This window comes from Lampetra planeri, chromosome 82 (assembly GCF_965212315.1).
Source record: "Lampetra planeri chromosome 82, kcLamPlan1.2.h2, whole genome shotgun sequence".
Lineage (NCBI taxonomy): Eukaryota > Metazoa > Chordata > Hyperoartia > Petromyzontiformes > Petromyzontidae > Lampetra > Lampetra planeri.
In genome coordinates this window covers 1,074,625-1,086,514 of record NC_136186.1, presented here as the reverse complement: position 1 = coordinate 1,086,514, position 11,890 = coordinate 1,074,625, and the positions used below count along the sequence as shown (strand labels likewise).

Sequence of the window (11,890 nt, the reverse complement as noted above, 5' to 3'; positions counted from 1 at the left end):
GAGGAGAGGCGGGTGGAGGAACACAATCGCCTCTTTGAGGTGAAGCGTCTCGTAGATCTGAAGCATCTCGAGAAGAAGAAGCATCTTGAGAGTCGCCTTTGCAAGGTGAAGCTTGTCGAGGAGAAACGTCTCATGCAGGAGAAGCGCCTCATTGAGGTAAAACTTCAGGAGCACTTGATGGAGAAGCGTCTAGTGGAGTAAAAGTGCCTCATGGAGGAAAAGCGCCTAGAGAAGGAGCAGTGCCTCGCCAAGATCGAGCAACACTGGCTCCAGACCGCTACCACCAGCAACACCACCACCACCACTGACACCGCCTCTGCCAACACCGCCAGCGCCACCGTCGCCGCCACCACCACCGCCGCCACTCCTGTGCAGGGCCCGATTGCTCCGAGCTTTGGAGAAGAGGGCTTCCAAGAAGAGAAAGCAAACTCTGGAGCCGCTGAGCAACGGTAAACCACTCTGCGTGTGTCCAGTGTGTTTATTTTCATTTATTATCATGCTTGTTAACACAGGATGAGCCTCACTAAGTCTCAAGACTTTTTTTCAGGAGGGTCCTGTCAAGTTTGCTCACAGTTGGTAACAAAGTTGCTGCTGTTTGTGATCCAAATTGATCGATTTGCATTGCGTGGGTTCAGTTACAGGGAGAAAGCTGCAGAATCCTCCCAGAACAGCGGGCAGCACATTCCACACAGATAACGTGGCCCAACGTGGAAATCAAACCCAGGTCCCTTGTGCTGAGGCACAGGTGCTTCAGCTCTGCTGCACTCACATAATATACAGACACTGCAAACTCCACGTATACATTGCGCTATACTGTGGACAGATTTACTTTCCATAATTGGTTTCTGGGTGAGACCAGATAACGATGCGGCCATATTTCACCATTTAACCCTCCATCCACCGTGATAATTTCGCACTCTCATGCCTGTTTCCAGGCCAGCTGACAAGTTGCCTTGTAATGCACATAGACAGCGACCACTGGGAGGGGTGTCCAATTTCAAATGCGTTGAGATGAGAGATGTGAGATGTGAGTGGCTCATCGCGCTCAATGCACTCTGAGATGCCTTCAATGTCAAGGGAGGCGGCTCTGTCGACCACAAATCACTGTCGGATATTTTATTGAAATCGTGGATCGGTTGAAGCAACCAAAGGGTCACGCACTCATCCCTCACCACTTACAGTTCAGATCTTGCTTCCTGCCCTGTCTATTACTGCCGCTGCATTAACCACAAAGATACACACCCATTCCGTCACAGTGGATGTTCAGGATCTTCACCGATGTCATTTGAAATGTGTAGGCCATTATGTCCAAGGGATCAATTAGAATACACATAAAAAGAAAAATGTCACTACAAATGATTCAGCTAAATTGACACAGCAAGGCCACCCACTACTGTGAAACCACAACAGTCTGTGTGAGACACAGCTGAACCTATCTCAAGGATAGCATTGCCCCATTAGAATGACAGTGCCAATACTAAGCACACTCACTGGCCATGTTGTTACTGCTGTTTATATTAAGCTTGAATGAATCCGCCACATATTCCACCCACGGACGATGGAGAGATGGCGATGTCTGCCGTAGTAAGAATGTGGAACGGTGTCGTGTTTGTCTCTTCACAGATCTGAGCAAGCGCAGCACTCCTCACTCCTCCAGGCCTTTGAAGCGAAGTCAGAGGTTGTGGAGAAGGAGACGAAGGAAGAGGTGAAGGAGATGGAGGATGAGGTAGAGACAGAGGAAGAGAAGGCAAAGGAGGACGAGATTGTGATGGTGACAATGGAGGAGAGCACGGAGGGAGAGGATAAAGACAATACGGAGATGGAGGACAAGGAGACAACAAAGGATGAACAGATGGTCGTGGTGGAGAAGATGGAGACTACGGACAAAGCGGAAACAATGGCAGTGGTGGAGGAGGAAGAGAAGAGGGTGGAGGAGATGGTGGTGCAGGAGGGTGAGGAGGAGAAGATGGAGGAGGAAGAGATGGTGCTAATGGAGGAAGAGAATATGGAGAAGACAGAAGACAGAGGTGGCACAGGAAGAGGAGGAGGATGAAGAAGAGGGGATGGAGGAGGATGAGACAGAGGAGAAGATGGAGGAGGTGCAGGTGGAGATGCACGAAAAGAAGAGGAAGCGAGGGAGCTTCGCTCGCATGGCGAGAGTGTTCACCTCACTCCTCCGCCACATGCTACTTTGTGGAGGCAGGTCCACCGCCCAGTAGGGGTGGTGGACGTGGATGGGTGCCAACCGTGACTGCTATCACCACACGACCCACAGTGCCACTGGGACCACAGCTGGGGAATGAAACTGAGCAGCAGATGCCAGCACTGCAGCGGAGAATGTCTGCTGCCAGGAGAACTCACATCACACACACATGGGGCTATTCCATTAGCATAGCCGGCCCCACACTGGGCCCCTTCCATGCTGGTTTTCATCCAGGCGGTCCTCATGCGATGACCTTGCCATGGTGTCCAGGACATGGAAGAGGCAGCTGACCCAGAATGAGACAGCTGCAGGGGTCTGGTGCAGACAATGAACAAAACCTGCACGTGACAAGACTTAAGGCCACCCGGTTAAGAATTAGGATCAATATTTTTGTTGCTGTTGTTACTATAAACTTTGTGAAATCAACCCATGAGGACACAACGTAACGTTGCATTGCTTGCGAGTGCTACCTGGGTTGGTTAAATGTGCCTTGGCTCGTGTGTGCGGTGTCCCGGCTGTGTGTGTGGCGGGACAAGGATATAGATAGAGACGTTTTGGGAAATGGTTCTTCTTCAGAGCACATATTCAGGTGATTCGCCTTCTTCACGACAAATCCACCCCTCATCTGCCCCACTGATCCACTGCTCCAATGCCCCACTGCTCCTTTGCTGCACTGCCTCATTGCTCCATTGCTCCTCTGCTCTATTGCCCCACGTCTCCACTGCGCTCTGCTTCACTGTCTTGCTCCACTGCCAATCTGCTCCACTGCCCCTCTGCTCCACCATCTGCCACAGCAGTTGAAACAAGTGTAAAAATGGGTGCACCACAATCGAGCAGCAAGTTGCATTTGGTGGATTAAAGAGAAAGCAAATGCAGAACTGTGCCACTGCTCCACAATCCCAATTGCTTTGGAAAATATTCAAAGAATTCTGCTGCTGCTCACTAAACAGGTTGCTGCTTATGTCTTTAACGTGGGGGGTGTTTAGAGGTGGCCCATGGACCTTGCGGTCATAGCACTGAATTGGCACCACGGAGTACCTGGGATTGAATCCAGGCAGTCACCTGTGATCAAAGCAGATTCTCAAGTCTAGCGAGTCACTGGTCTCAGCCCGGTCATCATTCACTGCACAACATCAACTATCACATGGCTGCAATGTGGTTCTCCATGTACTTAGGATAAATTCCAGCTGTAAGAAGTAACAATATTGTTGTGACCAACGTTGCTCTTAAATAAAGAAGAGGGGGGAAAGTCCTGCCCTTTACAATGTGGACCAGACAGCACTTGAAGGGTACTCAGAAGTAGCTACGTGATATTAGTTTCAGTGTGCCATTCTCGAGCACAAGGCATGCATCATCATCACCCATCAACATTGCCAGCCATCTAACACACCCACCCACACACTCACCATGATACTCACACACCCACACACTCACCATGATACCCACACACCCCTACCATCCTACTCTCACACACGTCATGAAAGTCACACACGCACCATTACTCACACACAAGCCTACAAACTCACAACGACAACAGCCGTAATTCGCCACTACATGACGGTGATATCATCACAACAACCCAGGTGCCACGGGTTGACTGCTGTGCCAGGCTAGGTGCAGGAGGAGGTCACGGGACAGAGCCAGGTGTCATGGGTTGACTGCTGTGCCAGGCTAGGTGCAGGAGGAGGTCACGGGACAGAGCCAGGTGTCATGGGTTGACTGCTGTGCCAGGCTAGGTGCAGGAGGAGGTCATGGAACAGATACTGATGCTATGGCTTGACTGCTGTGCGACAATCCCACTTGGGCGACAGCCAAGGCCAAAGGTCGGAGTGCAGCCAGTAAACTCCTGAACCTGCCCCACCTAGAGAGAAGGGGACATGGAGACATGGGGAGAGAGAGAGGATGGAGACACGGGGAGAGAGAGGAGGGAGACACGGGGAGAGAGAAGAGGGAGACACGGGGAGAGAGAGGAGGGAGACACGGGGAGAGAGAGGAGGGAGACACGGGGGAGAGAGGAGGGAGACACGGGGAGAGAGAGGAGGGAGACACGGGGAGAGAGAGGAGGGAGACACGGGGAGAGAGAGGAGGGAGACACGGGGAGAGAGAAGAGGGAGACACGGGGAGAGAGAGGAGGGAGACACGGGGAGAGAGAGGAGGGAGACACGGGGAGAGAGAGGAGGGAGACACGGGGAGAGAGAGGAGGGAGACACGGGGAGAGAGAGGATGGAGACACGGGGAGAGAGAGGATGGAGACACGGGGAGAGAGAGGAGGGAGACACGGGGAGAGAGAAGAGGGAGACACGGGGAGAGAGAGGAGGGAGACACGGGGAGAGAGAAGAGGGAGACACGGGGAGAGAGAGGAGGGAGACACGGGGAGAGAGAGGAGGGAGACACGGGGAGAGAGAGGATGGAGACACGGGGAGAGAGAGGATGGAGACACGGGGAGAGAGAGGAGGGAGACACGGGGAGAAGAAGAGGGAGACACGGGGAGAGAGAGGAGGGAGACACGGGGAGAGAGAGGAGGGAGACACGGGGAGAGAGAGGAGGGAGACACGGGGGGAGAGAGGAGGGAGACACGGGGAGAGAGAGGAGGGAGACACGGGGAGAGAGAGGAGGGAGACACGGGGAGAGAGAGGAGGGAGACACGGGGAGAGAGAGGAGGGAGACACGGGGAGAGAGAGGAGGGAGACACGGGGAGAGAGAGGAGGGAGACGGGGAGAGAGAGGAGGGAGACACGGGGAGAGAGAGGAGGGAGACACGGGAGAGAGAGGATGGAGACACGGGGAGAGAGGAGGGAGACACGGGGAGAGAGACGAGTGAGACAAAGCAGGCACCTGTGGGCCAGGTGCCTCCTTTGTCTCCCCCCCACCACCGCCACTTCTGATGTGTCAACACCGCGCTGGGTGCTCACCTTCTTCTGGCTGAGTCGACGTAGAGGAGGCCCAGCCAGCGAGCCGCCACTTCAGAAGGTCGCGAGCCACCGACGGTGGCCGTGAGAGGGAATCCAAATCAGCCTCTCGCCACCCACAATGCACAGCGCCGCCTCCACTCGCCCCGGCCTCAGCAGAAGTAGCAGCTGAGGGAGGCGAGGGGGGAGAGGGGGGTGAGGGGGGTGAGGGGGGACATGGGGGGTGGCGCAGGGGGAGTTATGGGGTTGAGGGGTTATTCATAATAAAGGTTAATTTGGGTTAGTCTCCAACACAGCGATGTGCTAAAGTAGAAACTAATTGGCACTTTTTGTTCACGTGACAAACTTTATTAATTGGCTGTGTCGGTGTGGTGACGGGTTTTAAGACACATTTATATTTACACGATTTTACCGCAAAAAAAAACCCTTTATTATGGGATTGGAGAAAGTTAGGGGTTCAAAGGGTTAGTGAGTTGGATTTAGAGGCATAGGGGTTTAGAGGGTGAGGGGTTTAGAGGGTGAGGGATTTAAGGGTTAAGGGGATTAAAAGGTTAGGGTGTTAGGGTGAAGGGGATTAGAGGGTTATAGTTTTCGGAGTATAGCGGTTTAGAGGGTTAGGGGTATAGAGGCTTAGGTGTTTATAGGGTCAGGGTTTTAGGAATCTATGGGTCTGTGATTAACAATGAACCCTATGGGAGACCCAATGATTAACACTGAACCCTATGGGAGACTCAGTGTGTAACACTGAATCCTATGGGAGCCCCAGTGATTAACACTCAACCCTATGGGAGCCCCAGTGATTAACACTCAACCCTATGGGAGCCCCAGTGATTAACAACGAAATCACGACGTTTCGGAGGCAACACAAGCTTCCGTCTTCAGGTGGCACCGTCAGCAAAATTACTGCTGTGACGGTGCCACCTGAAGATGGAAGCTCTTGTTGCCTCCGAAACGTCGTGATTTAATTTATTTTTATTTTATTTTGTAACCTACGTGACTTTACCGAAAAAAACAAAGAGTATGGACCCTTGCAGTCACGAAAACTTCAAATCTATAATTAACAACGAACTCTATGGGAGCCCCAGTGAGTAACATTAACCCCAAGGGAGCCCTAGTAATTAACACTGAACCCTATGGGAGACCAAGTGGTTAACATACTCTTAGTACTTTCGGTAAAGTCACGTAGGTAAAATTTTTAATTTCATTTTTTACCTACGTGACTTTACCGAAAGAACTAAGAGTATGAATCCTTGCAGTCACGAAAGCTTCAAATCTATAAGTGATTAACACTCAACCCTATGGGAGACCAAGTAATTAACACTCAACACCATGGGAGCCCCAGTGATTAACACCGAACCCTATGGAAGTCCCAGTTATTAACATTAACCCTAAGGGAGCCCCAATGATTAACACAGAACTCTATGGAAGCCCCAGTGATTAACACTCAACCCTATGGGAGCCCCAGTGATTAACACTCAACCCTATGGGAGCCCCAGTGATTACACCGAACCCTATGGGTGCCCCAGTGATTAACACTGAACCCTATGGGAGCCCCATTTATTAACATTGAACCCTATGGGTGCCCCAGTGATTAACACTGAACCCGATGGGAGCCTCAGTGATTAACACCGAACCCTATGGGAGACCCAGTGATTAACACTGAACCCGATGGGAGCCCAAAGTGAGTCACACTGAACTCTATGGGAGACCCATTTATTAACACTCAACCCTATGGGAGACCCAATGAGCAACACTGAATCCTATGGGAGTCCCAATGATTAACATTGAACTCTAAAACCACCCACTCCCGAGTGTAAGTGGGTGAGTGAGTGTGTGGGTGAGTAGGTGAATGAGTTTCTGATTGAGTGGGTGAGAAAGTGGGCGAGTAGGTGATTTATTCAATGAGTGGATGAGTGGGTGAATGAGTGAGTAGCTGAGTGAGTTTCTGAGTGGGTTAGTGGGTGAGTGAGTGGAGGATGAGTGAGCGAGTGAGTCTCCGAGTGAATGGGTGAGTGATTGAATTAGATAATGATTGACCGAGTTGCTCAATGAGTGAGTGACTTAAGGAATTATTTTGGAAACGAGTGAATTGGTGAGGAAGTGGGTGAGTAAATAAGAAAGTGAGCGAGAGAGTAGATGAGTGAGTTTTTGAGCGAGTGGGTCAGTGGTTGTAGGAGTTTCTAAGTGAGTGGATGAGTGATTTTCTGAGTGCATGAGTGAGCGAGTTAGTGAGTAAACGTGGCCGATTGAGTAAATGAGTAGATAGGTTAGTGAGTGAGTGCGGATGAGTAAAGGAGTTTTTGAGTAGGTGGTTTGGTGGTTGACTGAGTTTCTGAATAGGTTAGTGGGTGAATGAGCTTCTTCGTGTGTCTGTGAGCGAGTGAGTCTGAGAGTGAATGGTTGAGTGAATGGGTGAATGAATGGGTGAGTGAGTCAGTGGGTGAATGCTTGGGTGAGTGAGTTTCTGAGTCAGTCTGTGAGTGAGTGGATGAGTGAGTGGGTGAGCGAGTGGGTGGGCGAGTGGGTGAGCGAGTGGGTGAGCGAGTGGGTGAGAGATTGAATGAGCGAGTGGATGAGTGAATGGATGAGTGAGTGGATAAGCAAGTGAGTCCACGAGTGAGAAAGTTGTTGAATGAGTGGGTGAGCGAGTGGGTGAGTAAATGGTTGAGTGAGTGGAGGAGTGATATTCTGAGTTGGTGGTTGAGGGAGTGGGTTCTTAAGTGAGTGGAGGAGTGGGTGAGTGAGCGGGTGAGTGAGTTTCTGAATGAGTGGCTAATAGACTGGGCGAGTAGGTGAGTCAGTGGGTGGGTGAGTCTCCAAGTGAGTGGGTGAGTGAGTGGGTTGTTGAATGAGTGGTTGAGTGAGTGGATGAGGGGATGAATGAAATTATTGAGTGGATGAGTTAATGGTTGCGAGTGAGTCGGTGGGTGGATGAATGAGTTTCGGAGTGACTGGATGAGTGAGCGACTGAGTCTATGAGTGAGTGAGTTAGTCAGTGAGTGGCTGAGCGAGTGGATGAGTAAGTAGGTCAGTGAGTGGGTGCGGATAAGTGAGGTAGTTTTTAAGTAAGTGGGTCGGTGGTTGAGTGAGTTTCTGAATAAGTTAGTGGGTGAGAGCTTCTGAGTGAGTCTGTGAGTGATTGAGTGTGAGCGAGTGAGTCTATGATCGAGTCTATCAGAGAGGGAGTCTGTGAGCGAGTAAGTTGGTCAATCTGTGCGCGCATGGGTAAGTGGGCGAGTGAGTGCACGAGTGAGTGGATTCATTCTTTTGTGAGTCAGTTTCTGAGGTGTGAGTGGGTGAGTTTACGAGTTATTCTGTGAGTGGATGCACGAGTGGGTGAGCAAGTGGGTGGGTAAATGGGTGAGCGAGTTCTTGAGTGAGTTTCTGAGTGAGTGGCTGAGTGAGTAGGTGAGGGATTGGGTGGGCGAGTAAGCCTGTGAGTCGTTGAGTGTGTGGGTGCACGAGTGGATGAGTCTGTGTGAGTCTATGTGTCTTTTTGTAAGTATGCTGTCCGTGTTTTGGACGGGTCTTTGTTTGAGTTAATTGGTTTCTGTGTGAGTCAATGGGTCTGTGTGAGTCTATGGATCTATGTGCGAGTCTTTGGGTCTCTGTGTGGTGCACATAGCCTGGCATGTGAGTGGGGGGTACCGTACCCCTGTGCGTATGTGTAGCGGGGGGCACCGTAACCCCGTGTGTATGTGGGTGGGGTACCGTAACCCTGTGCGAGGGGATCTCCCCACCCGGGGCAGAGGGAGGATCCTGAAGGTGGACCCGGAAGCGCTCGGCTTGGGAGACAAACCATCCTCCTCCTGCTTCTTGTTGTTGTGCTGGGGGGGGAGGGGTGTGGAGAGGGAGGAAGGGAGGAGGAAAAGAGGAAACTAAACTATTTCAATTTTTCCAGGTAATGCCCACCGAGCTACACAGCTCTTCTTCGGAAGGGAAAATGCCACAAATGATAGGTCAACGAAGTTGCCTATCATCACGTCGACATTTATAGAAACCAAACACTCTGAACGCGACCACGGGGAGAGAGGGAGACACGCAAACTCGAAATATATAGCAGGTGTGAGGGTAGGGATCGAACCCACGACCTCCTGTATAACAGGCGAGGTAGTTATGGGAGAAAGGAGAGGGATAGATAGTTCCATAATTCTTTAGAAGTAACCACTCGGCCACGCCGAGAGGGATAGAGGCAGGGAAGGTGAGGGAGTTAGAGTGGGTGGGGGAGAGTGGGGGGAGACAGGGAGAGGGAGGAAGAGTGGGTAAAGGGAGGGGGGGGAAATAAGTCAAGCTCACAGTATTGCTTGCACTCACCATGATACAATCACCATCAAACTCACACTGTCACATACCATCACTCACATACTCACCATAATACTCACACATCCACACACACTCACCCTCATAAACACACCCCTACCATCCAACTCACATAGACACGACATGATAGTCACACACTCAATCACCATTACTCACACACAAGCACACAAACTCACAACGTCAATGGCCGTCATTCACCACTACGTGGCGGTAATGTCATCACAACAAACCAGGTGCCATGGGTTGACTGCTGTGCCATACTAGGTGCAGGAGGAGTTCATGGGACAGACCCAGGTGCCATGGGTTTACTGCTGTGCCAGGCTAGGTGCAGCAGGAGGTCACGGGACAGATCCGGGTGCCACAGGTTGACTGCTTTTCCAGGCTAGGTATAGGAGGAGGTCACGGGACAGATCCTGATACTATGGGTTGACTGCTTTTAGATAATCCCACTCGGGTGACAGCCAAGGTCAAAGGTCAGAGTGCAGCCAGTCAACTCCTGACCCCTGAACCTTCCAGAAAGAAGAGGGGGGATGGAGACACGGGGAGAGAGAGCAGAGGTAGGAGGAGAGTGCGTGGAGGAAGTGAGAGCTCCTAGAGATGCAGGAGGTAAAGATGGCCCAGAATCAATGACGACTGCAAGGTATGCTGGGAGGCAAGGTCATGTGACCACAGGGGCGGCAATGCTGGCTGGAGCAATCGTTGTTGGAGCCGCATGGGCAGAGGACACGGAACACATCCTTCATCCCAGCACCTGCACCAACCACAATCACCACCACAACTAAAACCAAAACAACCATAAAATAACCACAACGATAACCACACCTCCAATTAGCACGGTCGGCTGGGTAGGGTGCGATTGAAGTTCAAAATAATACAACTACCATAACAACCATTATAACCACCTACACCACAACTATGACCACTACAACCACAACCTACACAATTATAACAAATATAACCACAAACACCACAACCGCACATATAACCACAACCTACACAACCACAATTATAACCACAACCTAAACCACCACAACCAGAGCCACAACTACCATATTAACCAACATAACCACCTACACCATACATGTTACCTCCACCACCACTACAACCACCTATAAAACCAAAACTAAAGCCATTATCATAACCACAACCACCACAACCACCACCATCACAACCACCACCATCACCACCACCATCACCACCATAACCACCACCATAACCACCACCATAACCACCACCATAACCACCACCATAACCACCACCATAACCACCACCATAACCACCACCATAACCAAACAACAAAAACATTGACGCAGATACTACACAACCACTGCATGAAGGGTCGTTATCCCTCTGTGGGTGAGTGAGTGGCTGAGTGGGTGAGTGAGTGAGTGGCTGAGTGGCTAAGTGGGTGAGTGGCTGAGTGAGTGGGTGAGTGAGTGGCTGAGTGGGTGGGTGAGTGACTGAGTGGGTGAGTGTGTGGGTGGGTGAGTGGGTGAGTGGCTGAGTGGGTGAGTGAATGACAGAGTGGCTGAGTGGGTGAGTGAGTGGCGGAGTGGGTGAGTGGCTGAGTGGCCGAGTGACTGAGTGTGAAATGGACTCGAACCTGCACCTCTGCATTGCAAGCCCAGTGAGCTCACGCCCCGCATGTGTATCGGGGTAAAGTGTGGGCACGCCCAGCGTGGGAGAGTAGACCAAACACTCCACATCGCGGCCTCTAGTCGAGGCCATTTCTGCCACGACAACAAATCCGCCCCTCCAGAGATACAAACAACTAAATGTAACTCATCCCATCAGCCACAATCTGCCAGTGCCTCTCATCATCATCATCAGCAGCAGCAGGAGCCGTGAACTCAACAGGCGCCTCCTCTGCCCCCCCCTCACCACCGCCACTGCTGCTGCTGCGTCCACAGCGTGCAAGGTGCTCGCCTTGTTCGGGCTGAGTCGACGTAGAGGAGGCCCAGCCAGCGAGCCGCCGCTTCAGAAGCTCGCGAGCCACCGACGGTGGCCGCGAGCGGGAATCCAAATCGTCCGCTCGCCACCCACAATGCACAGCGCCGCCTCCACTCGCCCCGGCCTCAGCGGCAGTAGCAGCGGGGGGAGGGGCGGGGCGAGGGGGGTGAAGGGGCGGGGCGAGGGGTTGGGCATGGGGGGGAGGAGCTCCGGTGGGGGGGAGGAGCTCCGGTGGGGGGGAGGAGCTCCGGTGGGGGGGAGGAGCTCCGGTGGGGGGGAGGAGCTCCGGTGGGGGGGAGGAGCTCCGGTGGGGGGGAGGAGCTCCGGTGGGGGGGAGGAGCTCCGGTGGGGGGGAGGAGCTCCGGTGGGGGGGAGGAGCTCCGGTCTGCGACGTCACGATGGGCGTGGTCACTTGGTACCGCCCCCTCGTGTCTCCCTCAGGCAGTTTGTCCGTTAGAGAGTCGGGGGGAGCATCTGGCGAAGGTGAGAAATGGTGTGAGTCTGTGTGT

The 11,890-nt window shown here is 52.3% G+C and overlaps 1 long non-coding RNA gene across 2 annotated transcripts; it reads right to left on the bottom strand.

Annotated features, from left to right (window-relative positions):
- Nucleotides 1-445: 445 nt before the first annotated feature.
- LOC144738408 (uncharacterized) lies at nucleotides 446-11,482 on the bottom strand. Of its 2 annotated transcripts, none has more exons than XR_013589249.1 (4): nucleotides 11,358-11,482; nucleotides 8,823-8,938; nucleotides 5,115-5,279; nucleotides 446-2,518 (listed from the first exon to the last, which is right to left on the bottom strand). It is a non-coding gene; the product is annotated as an uncharacterized LOC144738408 (long non-coding RNA). The 2 variants fall into 2 exon arrangements; XR_013589248.1 differs by having other exon boundaries at nucleotides 446-4,064; nucleotides 11,358-11,481.
- Nucleotides 11,483-11,890: the final 408 nt, after the last annotated feature.